Below are 16,197 nucleotides of genomic sequence, written 5' to 3'. Positions count from 1 at the left end.
GTTCGCCATCACCTGCTCCACTGGCGGTCCATCACATCGGACAGGTGGGTGCTGCAAATCGTCCGAAGGGGCTACTCCCTCCCCTTCGAGACGACCCTTCCAGCCATGCCACCGCAGCACCACCGTATCTCGGGGGATCATTTGAATCTGCTCCACGAGGAAGTTTCGGCCCTTTTGGCCAAGGGGGCCGTCGAGCGCGTTCCGAGCCCAGAAGTAGGTCGTGGTTGTTATTCCCACTACTTTCTGGTTCCCAAGAAGGGCAAAGGGGGCCTATGCCCTATCTTGGACCTCCGGAACGTCAACGCCTTCCTCCGGAAGGAACGGTTCAAAATGTTAACTTTGGCTCAGGTTCTAGCTGCCCTAGACCCTGGAGACTGGATTTAGCGTTGGACTTGCAGAACGCCTATTTCCACATCCCCGTCCTGCCGGCCCACCGGCATTACCTGCGGTTCACGGTGGGTCAGGAGCACTTTCAGTTCACCGTGCTCCCCTTCGGCCTTACCAGTGCCCCTCGGGTGTTCACGAAAGTGATGGCGGTGGTCGTAGCTCATCTGCGCAGATCAGGGGTTCCAGTCTTCCCCTATCTCGACGACTGGTTGTTGAAGGCGGGCTCGCCCCAGACAGTCGTCTCCCACCTCCAGACTACGGCGGATCTCCTGCATTTGCTGGGGTTTTCCATCAACATGCCGAAGTCACACCTGAGCCCCTCTCAGAAGCTCCTTTTCATCGGAGCGGTTCTCGATTCGGCGCAGTTCCGGGTTCATCCACCGGAACAGCGGGTCCGGGATATACAGGCCCTGATTCCCATCTTTCGGCCTCTATCCTGGTTTTCGGTCAGGCTAGTGTTGCGGCTTCGGGGGCTGATGGCCTCCTGCATCCTACTAGTGCATCACGCCAGGTGGCGCATGCGGGCTCTGCAGTGGGACCTGAAGTTTCAGTGGGCCCAGCATCACGGCAACCTGTCCGACCATGTCTTGATCTCGGAGGACACTGCACAGCAGTTGCAGTGGTGGCTCACGGACCGCGATTGGGTCATGGGCAGGAGCCTCTCCCTTCCCCAACCGGAGCATGTCGTAGTGACGGATGCGTCCCTCCTGGGATGGGGTGGCCATATGGGAGAGGCGGAGATCAGAGGCCTCTGGTCTCCGGCGGAGTCTCGCCTCCACATCAACTTGTTGGAGCTGAGAGCGATCCGACTTGCACTGAAAGCCTTCCTTCCCTCTGTCCGGGGAAGTGTCGTGCAGGTGTACACGGACAACACTACCGCCATGTGGTATAGCAACAAACAGGGCGGGGTGGGGTCGTGGACCCTTTGTCAGGAGGCTCTGCGCCTCTGGACATGGCTGGAACACCAGGGCATCACCCTGGTGGTTCAACATCTGGCGGGCTCTCTGAACGCCAGAGCAGACGAACTCAGCCGCCGGTGCATGATGGATCACGAATGGCGTCTGAACTCCGAGGTGGCGCAAGGTCTCTTTCAGCAGTGGGGAGAGCCTTGGTTAGATCTATTCGCCACTGACGAGAACGCGCAATGTCAGCAGTTCTGCGTGTTGGCATTTCCAAGGCGGCACTCGCTCGGCGACGCTTTTCGTCGCGAGTGGAGTTGCGGTCTGTTGTACGCCTTTCCGCCTATACCTCTTCTGCCCAGAGTGCTGAAGACGATCAAGCGCGACCGGGCCCAAGTCATCTTGGTGGCTCCGGATTGGGCACGAAGGTACTGGTATCCCGAGCTACTCAGTATGTTAACCGATCCTCCGATATGTCTGCCCCTTCGGGAGGATCTTCTGTCGCAGCAGCAGGGGACGGTCCTCCACCCGAAGCTGTCCAGCCTCCACCTCCATGCGTGGAGATTGAGCGGCGGCAGTTGATGCCATTCGACTTGCCTCCTGAAGTCTGTGATATCATTCTGGCAGCCAGGCGTCCCTCCACAAAGACGGTATACGCCTGCCGGTGGAACAAATTTGTGGCATGGTGCACAGCAAAGGCTGTGGATCCCCTTTCCGCCCCTCTTTCTGAGGTTCTCCTCTTTCTTCTTTCCTTGGCCCGGCAGGGCTCTGCCCTGGGCACCTTGAAAGGTTATCTTGCTGCTCTCTCTGCCTTCTTACGGCTTCCAGATCAGCCCTCTCTTTTCAAGTCCCCTGTAGTGTCACGCTTTCTTAAAGGCATTACTCACACGTTCCCTCCTGTCCCTTTCGTAATGCCTCAGTGGGACTTGAATCTTGTCTTGACATTCCTGATGTGCGCTCCCTTTGAGCCTCTTCACAATTGTCCTCTTCGTCTTCTAACTCTTAAGACTGCTTTCCTGGTAGCCATCACCGCGGCTAGACGGGTGAGTGAGCTCCAGGCTCTGTCGTTCAAGCCTCCTTTTCTATCTGTTCATCCGGACAAGGTTGTCCTTCGGTCTCGTCCTTCCTTTCTACCGAAAGTGGTGACCCCCTTTCATCTTGGGCAATCTGTCATCTTGCCCACCTTCTTTCCGCCTCCGCATCCTTCCAAAGAGGAAGAGCGGCTCCACCGTCTGGACCCAAAACGTGCGCTCTTCTTTTATTTGGACCGCACTAAACAGTTCCGAGTGGACGACCAGCTTTTCGTTGGCTACGTGGGTGCAAAGAAGGGAAAAGCTGTACACAAACGGACCATCTCCCGGTGGGTCGTTTTGTGTATAAAAATCTGTTATTCCTTGGCAAAAAAGGAACCGCCTGTTGGGCTGCGCGCCCATTCTACTCGGGCCACAGCGGCTACTACTGCTTTGTGACGGGGGGTCCCTTTGCAGGACATCTGTCAGGTGGCAACGTGGGCTTCGCTGCACACGTTTGCCAGGCATTATTGCCTAGACAGCCAAGTCCGGAGGGATGGCTTCCTTGGCCGTTCAGTCCTCCAGGACTTTCTGGTGTGATCTTGGTTCGCAGACCCACCACCGGGGTTGGTATTGCTTGGGTATCTATTCTAAGGTGAGGAATCTAACTAACGTGTTTCTTTCAGATGAACAAGTTACTTACCTTCGGTAACGATGTATCTGTAAGAAACATTAGTTAGTTAGATTCCTCACCGACCCACCCATCCTCCCCGTTCTGCGAACTGACATCTAGGGTTAAGGCTATCCCTTTCAGGGCCCTAGAATTTTTTGGCACCAGTGTCGGTATCTTGCATGGCTCTGCGTTCCTGGCGCGGAAGGCTATGTACAAGAACTGACGTCCGTGCGCGAGTGCGGCATCTAAGTACTCCGACGTCATTCCGGCGCATGACGCCGACGACGGACGCGGAGCCGCAGACGACGCCTAGCGAAGCGCAAGGGGTATTGCTGACGAAAAATCTTCCGGATCCAGTCTGACGCCTGGGGATATTCTAAGGTGAGGAATCTAACTCACTAATGTTTCTTACAGATACATCGTTACCGAAGGTAAGTAACTTGTTCTTTAGCTTCACAACGTTCAATCATTATTTGCTCCTCTGTATAAAGTCACAGGTTTAGTGTGTCTAGGTTCTTTCCAGAGTCAACAAGATGAAAGATCTTCAGGTTGCTCTCGCACTATACGGATTGTGGCTGTACCTTTGTCATGATTACCTCTCCCTGGTATCACTGCTTCATGTGGACAAAGGCCACCCTGCACATTAACTCCGCTTTACTTCCGCTAGACTTAATTTGTACATAACTTTTTTGGTGTGGCGTTACAAGCATCCATTAGCAAGGATTTTACTTTCTCAAATGTTGACATTGCCTTTAAGTTCCTCTTATTGTCTTTACCATGCCAATAGTATTGCATGGTACAAGCAATACCATGAGTGAAGCTCAGTTGTTGCACACTTTTTTCCCATTCATGTGGTCTGGAGATGATGAACCATTACTTAGGTATGCAAAAGCTCAATCTCTCCATCAAGACAGTGTAGCACTAGATCCATATGCCGGGGTACCTCCCATTGTTAGGGATGGGGATTGAGTTGGGATGAAGTGGAAAGAAATGCATGCAATGTAAAAGGGAAGATATGATAGGATATTTCTAAGATAGTCTTGCACACTTTTTAATAGGTCATTTATTTAGTGTTTGCTAAAGAATAATGTAAATAGTAGAGAGCTTCATAGCACAAGTTGCAAACTTTTGGAGTGTGAAATTAAAATAGAATATGAAATAAGAAAAGTAAAGAGGGAACAATGGGGAATTAATTAATGGAAGTTCACCGTCCTGCTCCCCAGGCGGTGAGGAACCCAGGAATCTTCAGGTTGTGATGAATGTAGGTAAAGTTGCTTCTTCATGTAGTCCTACGGAGAGATTTCAAGAGGACTGATATTTGCACAGCCAATGTGTGCCCATCTAAATGCTATTTAAAAAATCTCGACTCAGCACTTGATATGAAGTGGGGGATCTAAGGATTCTGGGGCATAATTTTTCTCCTTGAATCTGTAAAGGGACTTCAAACTACATGAACTTGAGTGTGTTGGAGGATATTGAAATTGATAGAGGGTCTTGAAATTAATAAAGATGGAGACAGCAAATCAGCGGAGCATGAAGAGTTGTGGAGGATTCAAAATGTGTCTGTTTGTGGCTGGTTCATTTGAACAATCAGATAAGGAGTCGGCATTTAGAGGCATTTGCAATTGTTTGGACTGGAATGGTTGAAAGTGCTGTTAAGGGAAGCATTTTGATAGGTTGGGGGACATTTCTTACCTAGATTATTAAGTTGATTTGGCTGCTAAAGGGAAACTTGTTGTCCACTTGACAAACATTTGACGGAGGAGGGCAAGGAAGATTGATCTTCAGGTCAATTAAACCAGTTAGTGCTAGTTTTCTAATGTCACTACAGAAATTGGAATATGACTTTTGTCATCAATCGAGCATAGTTTTCAGGGTTTAGCCAACCAAAAATGCTTTGACTATTTCAGCCAACAATGCATGTAGGCATTAAACAGCAAATAAGATATATGAATAGATCCTTTGAAAGGAAGAATAGATCCTTTGAAAGGAAGAAATTCAGTCAAAGAAGGAAAATACTAGCCCATGGCAGTAGGCAACTGCATCGAACGCTGCCAAACTACAATAAACATGGCAGGCAAAAGATGGACCTGGAACTTGATAGGTTTAAATGAGTGAGTGACCTTCACGAAACCGAAGTGTATATAATATTGTGAGAAAGGGCCCTCTTTCTGCATGGTTGTCCCCACTTTTTTGCTGAATCGCTGATTTGCTTTGACTGAGTGTGCCTTGGGCTCCTGCTAATCGGGTACCCAGGGCCTATGTTCTTTCGCTAAAACTGCATTGTAGCCTAAACCCAATTGGCATTTCTGGCCACAGGTCAGCCCCTGGTAAATGGTACCACAGGTACCCAAGGCACTGTGACCAGATAAGGCCTCTAAGGGCTGCAGAACTTATTGTGCCACCCTTAGAGGTCCTGTACCCTTACACACACACTGCCTTTTCTGGCTGCGTGTTTTGGTGCAGAACAAAGTAAAGAGTCGACATGGCACACATCTCTGTGTGCCATGCCTACAATCCACTGCCCTGGCATGGATCAGTCACCCCTCTAGCTGGGTGCACTATACCAGTGGTGAGGGTACAGGTGCATTTGTCCTGTACCCATACAGTGTCTAAGTCCAGTCTTAGACATTTTAAGGGCAGAGCTGCCAATAAGAGTATATGGTGCTGGGATTTTGTCATTGCGAACTCCACAGCACCATAATGGCTACACTGAAAACTGAGAAGTTTGGTATCAAACGTCTCAGCACATTAAACCCACACTGATACCAGTGTGGCATTTAATGAAAAATGCACACAGAGGACATCTTAGAGATGCCCCCTGAAAACTAACCCGCCACTAGTGTCCAGACTGCTTTCAGCTGCCACTACCAGACATGTTTTTGGACCCCTGGGTCGCGAGCTTGCTGCTCTCTGGGGCCTGAAACAATGCACATCCTGGGACGAGGTGCCAAGCCTCCTCCCCAGGACGGGCAGGATTCACGAAGGGGAAGCTTCAAAGGCTTGCCGCCTTTGTGAGCTTCCCCAGGCCATTTGCTGCTTTCAGCAACTGGTCCCCACTGATTCTGATCCCCACTTTGGGCAGGGGAACCAGCGGGAAAAACAAGTGAGGAAGAGAGGTGTGCCCACCTCTGCCAACTCCACCCCTCAGGTGTGGGAGGCAAGGTGAAGCACAACTCCTAGTCCCCACCAACTTGCAGATGGGGGGGCTCGGCCAGCCAGGGACAGGCGCATGCCCCCCTCCCACTGGAGGGTGGCATAATATGGGGTGTACCCACCCCAGGGAAGGGACCCATTGGTCCCTGCCTTTCACCTACCTGCAACACCCCTAAATCTAGTATTTAGTATCTAGTATTTAGGGACACCCCTGAACCTTGCTTCCTCAGACAGGAAGACACTACAAGAAGAAGGACCGAACAGCCGTGCAGCAGCTAACAAGAGGAAGTCGCCCACTGACTTGTCCCCAGCCCTACCGGCCTGTCTCCCCCTCAAACCTGCTTCTGTGAAATCCCGGTGTGTCTTGCAGCCAGCAACCTCAAAAACCACAGAGGACCTGCCTGCCTTCATCCTCAAGGACTTGTTCATCTGCACCCTCTGGCTCCGGCCGGACACCACAAATCCACCCCACTCTGTACTCTCCGTCCACGGCCCGAGCTTGAGTGGGCAAACACCACAACGAGGTCACCCTGGCGATACTGACCCGAGATCCGACGACCCCTGACCTGCCTCAAGCCTCCAGCTGACGCCTGCAGCCTAAATCCAGAAGGTCCCCCCAACGGCGACCAGGATCTGGTAAGAAAATCCGACCCCAAAGGGCACCCCTGCACCCGAATACCCAAGGCCTTGTGTGCCAAAAACGACTGTACCTAACCAACCCCTAACTTCCCAACTTACCTCTCGAAGTGGTGGTCGCACCCAGGAGACCTTCGTCCCCAAGCCTGTAGTGCCTTTGCAAACCAGAGGTTCCCCATTGAAAAAAACAGGGCGCCAGACATCAAAACAGCATCCTGCACCTGGCCGCCCTAGTGCTGCTGAGGGTGCACCTTTGGTGCTACTTTGTTTTCCCATTTGCCCTGCGCTAAAGTCCGGGAGCTTTGCCCCAACTGCCAAGTGGCCTGCTCGCCAGCAGCCACCAACCGGAGGCCCCCTATCCCCCATTGGATAACATTGGGCCTCTGCACCCGGCTGGCCTAGTGCCGTTGAGGGTGTAACTAGAGTGCATCCTTGATCCTGGGGGACCCCTGAGTCTACCCCCATAACTTCAACTCCCACTACTAAATACCTCAAAACCGATAAAACTATTTTCCTCCATAGGATAACATTTACTGTTTTTCTGTGAAAAGTTTCTAAGTGTGGCGATTGAGAAACTAAAGAAATTCTTTAAAATTGCATAATCTAACAAAAACGTTTTTACTTACCTGTTTTCAAGAAATGTCCCAGAGTAGTGCCTAGATATACTACTCTGTGTAAGCCTAGTAATCACAAAAGTTACTTACCTGCTATTTTACTAAAAAGTATTGCATTTCTCTGCATCCATACTGTAAATCAAATCAAAGTGCATATACAATTATCATTCCAACTGTATTTCAATTGAATTACTACTGTATACTACTGTAAAGTATGTATTGCTTACCTGTGCCAGGCCTGCTTGGTTCTAGAAAATAAAATAGCTAAAAGAATATTTTTATACAAAAACAATTGGTCTGAAGTTCAGTCTTTGAGTGTGTGAATTCATTTGCTGACTGAGTATGTACAACAAATGCTTAACACTGTCCTCTGATACTGCCTTACTGGTCGACCACACTACCACAAATAGAGAGTGAGGTGCTATCTAACTTTACCTCTGCCTACCTTTGGGGATCCACTGGACTTTGTGCACATGATACCTCACTTTGGCATAGTGTACAGAGAGCTATATATATATTATCTACTGGCGGTCGCCAGTAGATAGTTATAGTTACAACCTAGTTTCCATAGGAAATCTCAAAATTCTATTTTGAATAACTTTGGCGCCGGTTGACGAATCCTCGCGAAATTTTCAAAACTAATGAGGCGCTCCGCCCAGCTCCTACCCTGAAAGTCTCGGGGTGATTCGTCAAGCGGGGGCCGAGAAAAAAGGGGGGTCCCAAAACGCGTTTTCCCCATGCATTTTTCCATAGGACCTTTAGACACAGCTACAGCCCGAACGGCTGAACAGAATTACTTGAAATTTGGCAGAGAGGTGTAAATCTGTTCAGTATTTCCTGAGAAAATAGCATTTAAAAGCATATCAATATCTATACGTATGTATGTGTGTGTATGTATATGTGTGTGTATGTGTATGTATATGTATGTGTATGTATATATATATATGTATATCCGAAGCACTTTTCCCAACTCTTCCCGCTTCCCGTCCGGCAAACAGTGAAGAGAGAGTTACGGACACCAAATTTCTTCGTGGCAAGATCAGGTCTTTATTGGAATAAACAGCTTTCGACGCGTTTCGGATAACACAGTATCCTTGTTCACATGCGGAAATGCAGTCCGCCAACAGTTTTTATATCCGTGTAAACTCTTTTTTAGTGCATTTTTTTCACCAGGTCATGTGATAATAGACATAAACAACATCCTAATTTGGCGCTAAAACTGCTTTTACTGGGTTTGCATATTAATACAGTTGTAAGCGTAAATGCATATAATAAATCAATGAGCAGTGGTTGTTAACCAAAATAACTGCTATTGCATATATTGTCTGAATAATTGCATAAATGCCTGATATTCTGTTCATATTTTTCTATGGATTTTCCAGCAGTATAAATATATTTTCATACATACATTCGTACACATTAAACAGGATAAATCCTGTATAATCTGAAAAAATATATATATATATGTATATGGGTTTTTCTCAATGATCCATTATGCCACTTGATATATTGATTATAACAACATAAATGTTGTTGCTTTACGCAAGATCATGAAATAATAAAATCCATAAATATTACTGTAAAGATAAAACCATAAAAAGAGAACACATTTTGTTAGCTGCCCAAGTTGTGCAAAATTACGCATGCATGTAAATGTTTGTTACGAGCTACATGTCATCAATGTTATGCTTCAAAGAGCAGAGCGCTGATTATAAGGTGCTGGAAATTAGTGCAAATGGTGCAATTGATTTGGGAATTCACAAAGTTAATAGTGCAAATAGAAGATTTTTAAAAAAGGTTTAAAAAAACACAGAATGGGGGAGAATGTTAGTTTTAGCAGCTGAGGATACAATTATGTTGTTGCTGCGCAAGATGCTCTAAGCGGGTACAATATAAAAACCGTTTATAAAAATTCTCTACAAAAAACTCTCAGGGGGATGAGAGTTATTATAAAAAACCATTACAAAAAGTATTCATGCAAGGACATAATATTGAAAGTTTTACAGAAAGTTATGAAGATCCTCAGTGTTGTTGAGCCCGTTAGGATGTTTAGTATCGAGTTCAACAATCATTTTTGATTCTAATTGCCGTAACAATCTCTCCCGATTACCTCCTCTTGGAGGATTTGGGACATTGGCAATTACAAAGTATTTTAGGCATTTGAGGTCATTATTGTGCACTGCTTTAAAATGTCGAGCGACTGGGTACGCTGGGTCGTTGTTTACAATTGCACGTAAATGCTGCAAAATCCTGACATGCACCTGTAGTTTTGTACTGCCTACATATTTGAGGCCACAGGTGCACGTCAGGACATACACCGCGAATTCAGTTTTGCAGTTGTGCCTGCCTTTGATTTTACATTCAATGGGACTGAAAGGGGTCATGTATGTAGTGGTCGATTCTCCAAATCTACATGCACGGCATGAGGCACATTTGTAAAACCCTTGTCGCGGTTGTAGCCAAGTTGATTTTTTAGCTATAAACTCAGGGCTTTTTTTGACCAGTTGACATCTCATAGATATTCCTCTCCTATATGTGATGGTGGGATTACTAGGGAGATCAGGTGCTAAATCTGCATCAGTTAAGACTATAGGCCAGTTGCGCTTAATTATGGACCTTGTTTGCCGCTCTTGCTGATTGAAAGAGAGGATCAGTCTGGGGGTGTTGGATTCTGATGTTTGCTCAGACATGCAGTTGTTGTTTGCTAGCAATGATTCCCTAGATCTTTGGGCTACCTTAATGACTGCTTGTTTGAGAGTGTGTGCACTGTAACCTCTTTGTTTAAATCTTATGAGTGCCTCATTGGTGCATTTTTCCTGTTGTTCGTTGGTACTACAGATTCTTTTAAGCCTGAGTAATTCCCCGTACGGAATACTTTGTACGAGGTGTCGTGGGTGGGCGCTTGACGCATGTAGCGTCGAGTTTCCTGCCGTCTCCTTTCGGTATAGGGTGGTGTTGATTGTGCCTGCATGGATGAACAATTTCACATCTAGAAAGTTGATTTCTTTTTCACTGATGTGTGAGGTAAATTTAAGGTTCACTTCATTGTTATTGATGTTATTAACAAATGAGATGGCATCTTCCTCATTGCCTTGCCAGATGACGAACACGTCGTCAATATATCGAAACCAATATTTGACATGTCCGTCATATTGTTCAGCCCAGGTTATCTTAAGGCTCTGCTCCTCCCACCAGCCTACCATCAAACAGGCATAGCTGGGGGAGAAGCAAGATCCCATTGCTACGCCTCTCGTTTGTTTGTACATTTGAGACCCAAACATGAAATAGTTGTTGTTAAGACACCAATGGATACATTTGATAATGATCTTGTTATGTTCATAATATTCTGCAGATTTTGTGTCCAGAAAATGCTTGGTCGCCATGAGCCCTATGTCATGTTTAATACATGTATAAAGGGACTCAATGTCCAAGGTAATGAACCTCATGTTGGCTCCCCATTGTATGTCTTTGATTTTATTAAGAAAGTCACCTGTATCCTTTACGTACGTTGGCAAATTCTTAACCAGATCCTTCAAGAAATAATCAACATATTGTGATATGTGTTCACCCATGCTGTTGATAGCGGAGATGATCGGTCGCCCAGGGACTGGGTTTACATTTTTGTGCGTTTTTGGTATGAAGTAGATGGATGGAATAACCGGATGTTCTACCAAAAGGAATTTAAATTCTTCTGTCGAGATCATACCATCACGTTTAAATTGATGAAGCATTTTAGTTAAAGATTCTTTGGCTTTGTTGTAGTCATTCGTGCTAGTTTGCTGATAGCACAGTGGGTCTGATAATTGACGTTGAGCCTCCTTGATATAATCTTTTTGGGGCCATAGTACGATGTTGCCACCCTAGTCAGATTGTTTGATTATCACATCATGGTTCCTGCTTAATTTGTTGATCAGCTCATTATATTCACCATCTTTATTGTATTTTTTCCGTCGCTGATGTTTCACCCGATGATACAGCTGTTTGATATCTTCCGTGACTCTTTCGTGAAAGATATCAATTGCATCTTTCGGCATTTGCGGGATGAAGGTGGATTTTTGTTTATAGGGGCTGCTGCCTGCCCCTCTTTGGCAGATGTCGGCTCGCACTAGCAGTTCCTGCGTTGATGTAGTTTCTTGAGGATTGCTGTTGTTCTCATCAACAGATTCACATTGGATTGATTGTGCTGCCAGTAAGACGGGGACATCAGAAACTTGTAAGATATTTCCTGGTTGTTGTTTAGATTTGGATGTATTGGCAAGGTTGTTCATATTACCATTTTTGATGGTATAAAATTTCATCAGTTTGAGTTTCCGAATGTAATTAAATAGGTCGATTCCGGCTTGGGCATAGTCGAGGTCATTGGGAAGACAGAAGGAGAGTCCTAACATGAGCACCTGTTTCTCTTTTTCGGTTAGCTTCATGGTTGATAAATTTATGATAGTTTTGTTCTCATCCATATTTATTTTCACTTGCGCCAATATCTTCTTTTTGGCTTTGAGTTGCCTCTTCTTGCGTCTGTCTCTCCTTTTTGCATTTCTGCGCTTCCTTGAGGCTGTTTGTTTCCGCGGTCTTAGGGTGTTGCGCCGGTCCTCGACTAAAAAATCGATTTCTTCTCCAAGATCTAGCCTTCTTTCATCTCTGGTGTTGTCGGTACTAGTACTGCTGTACTCCGAGCCTGTGTCACTGGTAAGTGAACCATTATCTGATATGGGTTCCGTGGGGAGACCTGTCTGACGTTGTTGACTTGTGCTGGCAACTGCAGGATTCAATTTAAGTTTTTTGGCTGTCGCGTACTTTCTGGCAAACGTATAGATCTGCCCTTGTTCGTAATCTGCACGGTCCCGTGCAAATTTAAATATTTTTCGTTGTTTTATTTTTTCTTCGTGTTTAAGTAAGCGATCTTGTATTTCTTTTCTTGTTTTGGTTATATACTCGTCAGGCTCCCGTTTTGTCAAAGCTTCATTAATCTCTTCAATCTCTTTCATAATTTTCACCCGATCTGACTCGGCATATTTGATAAGAATCCGAACTAGATTCATTGAGGCGTCTAGGTTGCTCTTGCCCCATTCTTTCAACATCGCTGGGTCCGGGCTTTCATAGCTAGGAGCCAGAAGTATTCTAAGTCCCCGGGGTACTCGTCCTGCTTCTTCATATTTCGTAAGTGACTTATTTTCCCACCACTTGGTGATCTCTGATCTCATACATTTCTCCAAACGTTTCAACAAAGTCTTTGCAGTGTCATCTGCTTTGGCGCTCGTGATGTTATGCGCGCTGTTTCCCACCACTGTGATGTTGGGTGCTTGTTTAAAAAGTTCCTCGGCTGCTGCCTCCCGAATTCGGACGGCCTCCGCTGACATGATAAGCTGATATGTGTGCCCAACTCCGGTCGTGGAGCTAGCGTTGCCTGTCCACACCTCCCAGCCGAAAGCAGTATCGCCGGACACTCACCGTAGTTCGTGCGTTGCTGGAAGGTCCTCCGACCCCGCCGCAAGTCTCACTTCTAACGATGTTCGGTCCGATTGCTGCTGTCGGGGGTTGCCGCCAAAAAATCCTTGCAAGATTCAACTTTGAATGTGGCTGTGGGCGGCTACCTCGTCCTGGGAGGGGGTCTGTTGGCGGAATCAACCAACTTCCGCTATTCAATCCGAAGCACTTTTCCCAACTCTTCCAGCTTCTCGTCCGGCAAACAGTGAAGAGAGAGTTACGGACACCAAATTTCTTCGTGGCAAGATCAGGTCTTTATTGGAATAAACAGCTTTCGACGCGTTTCGGATAACACAGTATATATATATGTGTAAGTATATGTATGTGTGTATGTGTATATATATGTATATGTATGTGTATGTGTGTGTATGTATATGTGTGTGTATATGTATATGTACATATGTATGTGTGTGTATGTATATGTATGTGTATGTATGTGTATGTATGTGTATGTGTATGTATATGTGTATGTATGTACATGTATGTGTATGTATGTACATGTATGTATATGTATATATATGTATATATATATATATATTTGTGTGTGTATATATATATATATATATTTATTTATTTATGTATTCCTTTTGGGGAATTATACAGAGCCAGACAGATGTGCAGCAAAGAGGCTGAATATGACCCAATAGAGAAAGAAATGATGAATCGTTTTAAATGAGGGTATTCAGATGTCATATTGAATGCTGCTTCAAGGAGAACCCGCAAGTTAGATAGGGATAAAGCCCTTTCTTTTAGATACATCTGCCTGTGGATTCCTCACCTTATGAATTACCCCATGCACTGCATTCCACTGAAACTTTTCTCCATAGCTCTCCCATGTCGACGAGGACGCCACAATAGAACGGCTCCACACGCGACTCCACTTGACGTCATCAGAACCATAAGAAGTGCCGGCCATAAGAAGTGTAGGCGTGCTGATGTCAGTTAACTTTGTTCCGTGCCATCGACACAACGTTTCTTTTTCAAGGCTGTCCATTTCTGGAGTTTCCTTGTTGCAGGTTCTTTCTGTAATTGTAACAGTGTCATAGCTACTATGAAGAAGTCCGGTTTTAAGCATTGCAGGAAATGTGGGGGTCATATGTCTAGTACTGACCCCCATGAGAATTGTTTATGGTGCCTCTCGTCGGCTTATGACATCGAGGGGTGTTCGTCACGCAGGCGCATGAATCCGAAGGCCTTGAAAGAGAGGCCAAGCTGTTTATGGCTAGGACGAAAAAGAAGAAAAGTGGCCAGAGGAGGACGAGATCCAAGTCGCCGACTCCACATACCTCGAAGTCATCAAAGGAGCACAAAAAGAAGAGGTGCCATGGATCCAGCGTCGGTCGTCGAAGGGTGAAACACCGAAGTCGGGGTCTTCGGTACTCCAATGTCACCGCAAGGATGAAGTCTCTCCTTCCCCTTCTGTGACTCCAGCACAGTCTCCAGCTCCGAGAGTATCACCGGCGCCCACAGAAGCAACGCCTTCGCCTCTGGCCACTCCGTCTCTGGTGCCGCAACCGGAGCCAATCAGACTGCCTCTTCAAGGGGTTGCTGAACTGGCGATATTGGATCCATACCTACCCTTTCCGGCTCCAGGTACGGATCCTTCGCATTCCGTGAATGCGATTTTTGGCATGTTTGCCAGAACGGCTAACCCTGCTGGTGTGTCAGTTGACCCCATGGGACTGCTTTCATACTCTCTTGGAGATTTGCCTCCTCACTTTACACAGGTACCTTTCATGTTAATGGCCCTGGTTAGTTGGCCTCTCCTGACGCCGAGGCACTCTACGCCGGTGCAATCCCTGGAGGTAAGTGCCTTAGCATGGGTCTTCTCTGGCCTGTCTGGCTCTGGTCCGGCGCCAACTTGGACTCGCCCGGTGCCTTCAACTATTCCTGGGGAGCCTCTATCGACACCAGTCCTGGAGTCACTGACACCGGTGCCTAGGATGAGATCCAGATGGGAGGCACAGAGGCTGCTGGAGGAGGAAGAATATCAGGAGCAGCAAGGAACAGACTGAAGAGGGTGAGATTGTTGACCCTATGCAGGAATTTGAGGGACTGCAGGAAGTGAGTGGATTGGACAGATCTCCTGAATGGGAGCTCTCTTCACCGAAAGGCCTACCATTGCAGGAGGTTTCCTTTTACCATTCTATAAAAAAGGAAGGCAGCAGATCTACTGGATTTGCTGTTAATCTTCTGCAGAGCTTAAGTCCAATATTTTAATAGAAGTGCTCGATTCTCCCTCTATTTCGGAACCTCTGTTTCCTTTTAATGAGGCTTTAACTGAGCACATTTTAGAGGTGTGGCGGAAGCCAATGACTGCCCCTGCAGTGTCCAGATCAGTTGCAAGGAGATACAATGTGGCTCCTGGAGATCCTGATTTCCTTTCCACACACCCATCTCTTGAGAGCTTAGTAGTCCAGGTGTCCTGCTCTACTAAACAGTCTGCGGACTCTTTCTCGCAACGCCTGCAGATAGGGACTCCCAAGAGGATGGAGTAGACGGCAAAGAAAGTGTTTTCTTAGGCCAGTATGGTTCTGAAATCAACAAATGCAACCTGTCTGCCTGGTCGCTATATCCACGATCTCACGGATTCAGCAAAGGAGATGCTCCCCAAGGTTCCGGAGGATGTTTAGGGCCATTTCGCTGAAGTTCTGTTGGACACCAGCCCTGCGGCCCGTCGGGTCTTTCAGTCAGGACTCCGTCACCAGAATTAGGGGTTCATCTGTGGTAAACAGGAGGCATGCCGGGCTAAGGGGGTCTGGGTTTTTATCTGATGTATAGGCCACCCTATTGGACTTGTCTTTTGATGGCTCTCGTCTTTTTGGTGCCAAAGGGAACTCATTGTTACAGCGCTTTAAAGATAGTAGAGCCTCAGCAAGATCGTTGGGTCCCCAGATGTTTTGCGTAGTGCAGATTTCGCTGGTTTGGTAGGACTCCTTCCTTTCGAGCCAAACAGCAGCAGCGGTCACAACAGCAGCAATAGGCGAACCCTATGTATAGATCGTACAGAGGAAAAAATAGAGTTTGTCTGAGATGCACAGCACAGCAGCAAGTCTCCTCCTTAGCTCCTCTCCTCTCCCTCCAAATTGTACTGCAGGGAAGCAGCTCTACATCCTCCATCCTAGATCACGTTGGCCCCGTGGAAGGACGGGTGTCCCATTTTCTATGAAAATGGATATCTGTTACTTCAGATCTCTGGGTTTTGGATCTCGTAGAAAATGGGTATGCCCTTCTCTTCCGGGTGTTTCCCCCTCCTTTTCCCCCTTGCCAGGGTTGGTGCTCAGAGGACCACCTGTTGGCTCTACAACAGGAGGTTCTATCTTTGCTGCAGAAAGGTG

General features: G+C 46.8%; 1 protein-coding gene across 12 annotated transcripts in view; it reads left to right on the top strand.

Moving 5' to 3' along the window:
* NF1 (neurofibromin 1) overlaps window positions 1–16,197 on the top strand; it is a 1,956,660-nt gene that overhangs the window by 1,521,073 nt on the left and 419,390 nt on the right. The window lies entirely within an intron of this gene.

The sequence above is a fragment of the Triturus cristatus genome, chromosome 3_2 (assembly GCF_964204655.1).
Source record: "Triturus cristatus chromosome 3_2, aTriCri1.1, whole genome shotgun sequence".
Taxonomy (NCBI): domain Eukaryota; kingdom Metazoa; phylum Chordata; class Amphibia; order Caudata; family Salamandridae; genus Triturus; species Triturus cristatus.
This window is presented reverse-complemented; position numbering and strand designations above follow the sequence as displayed.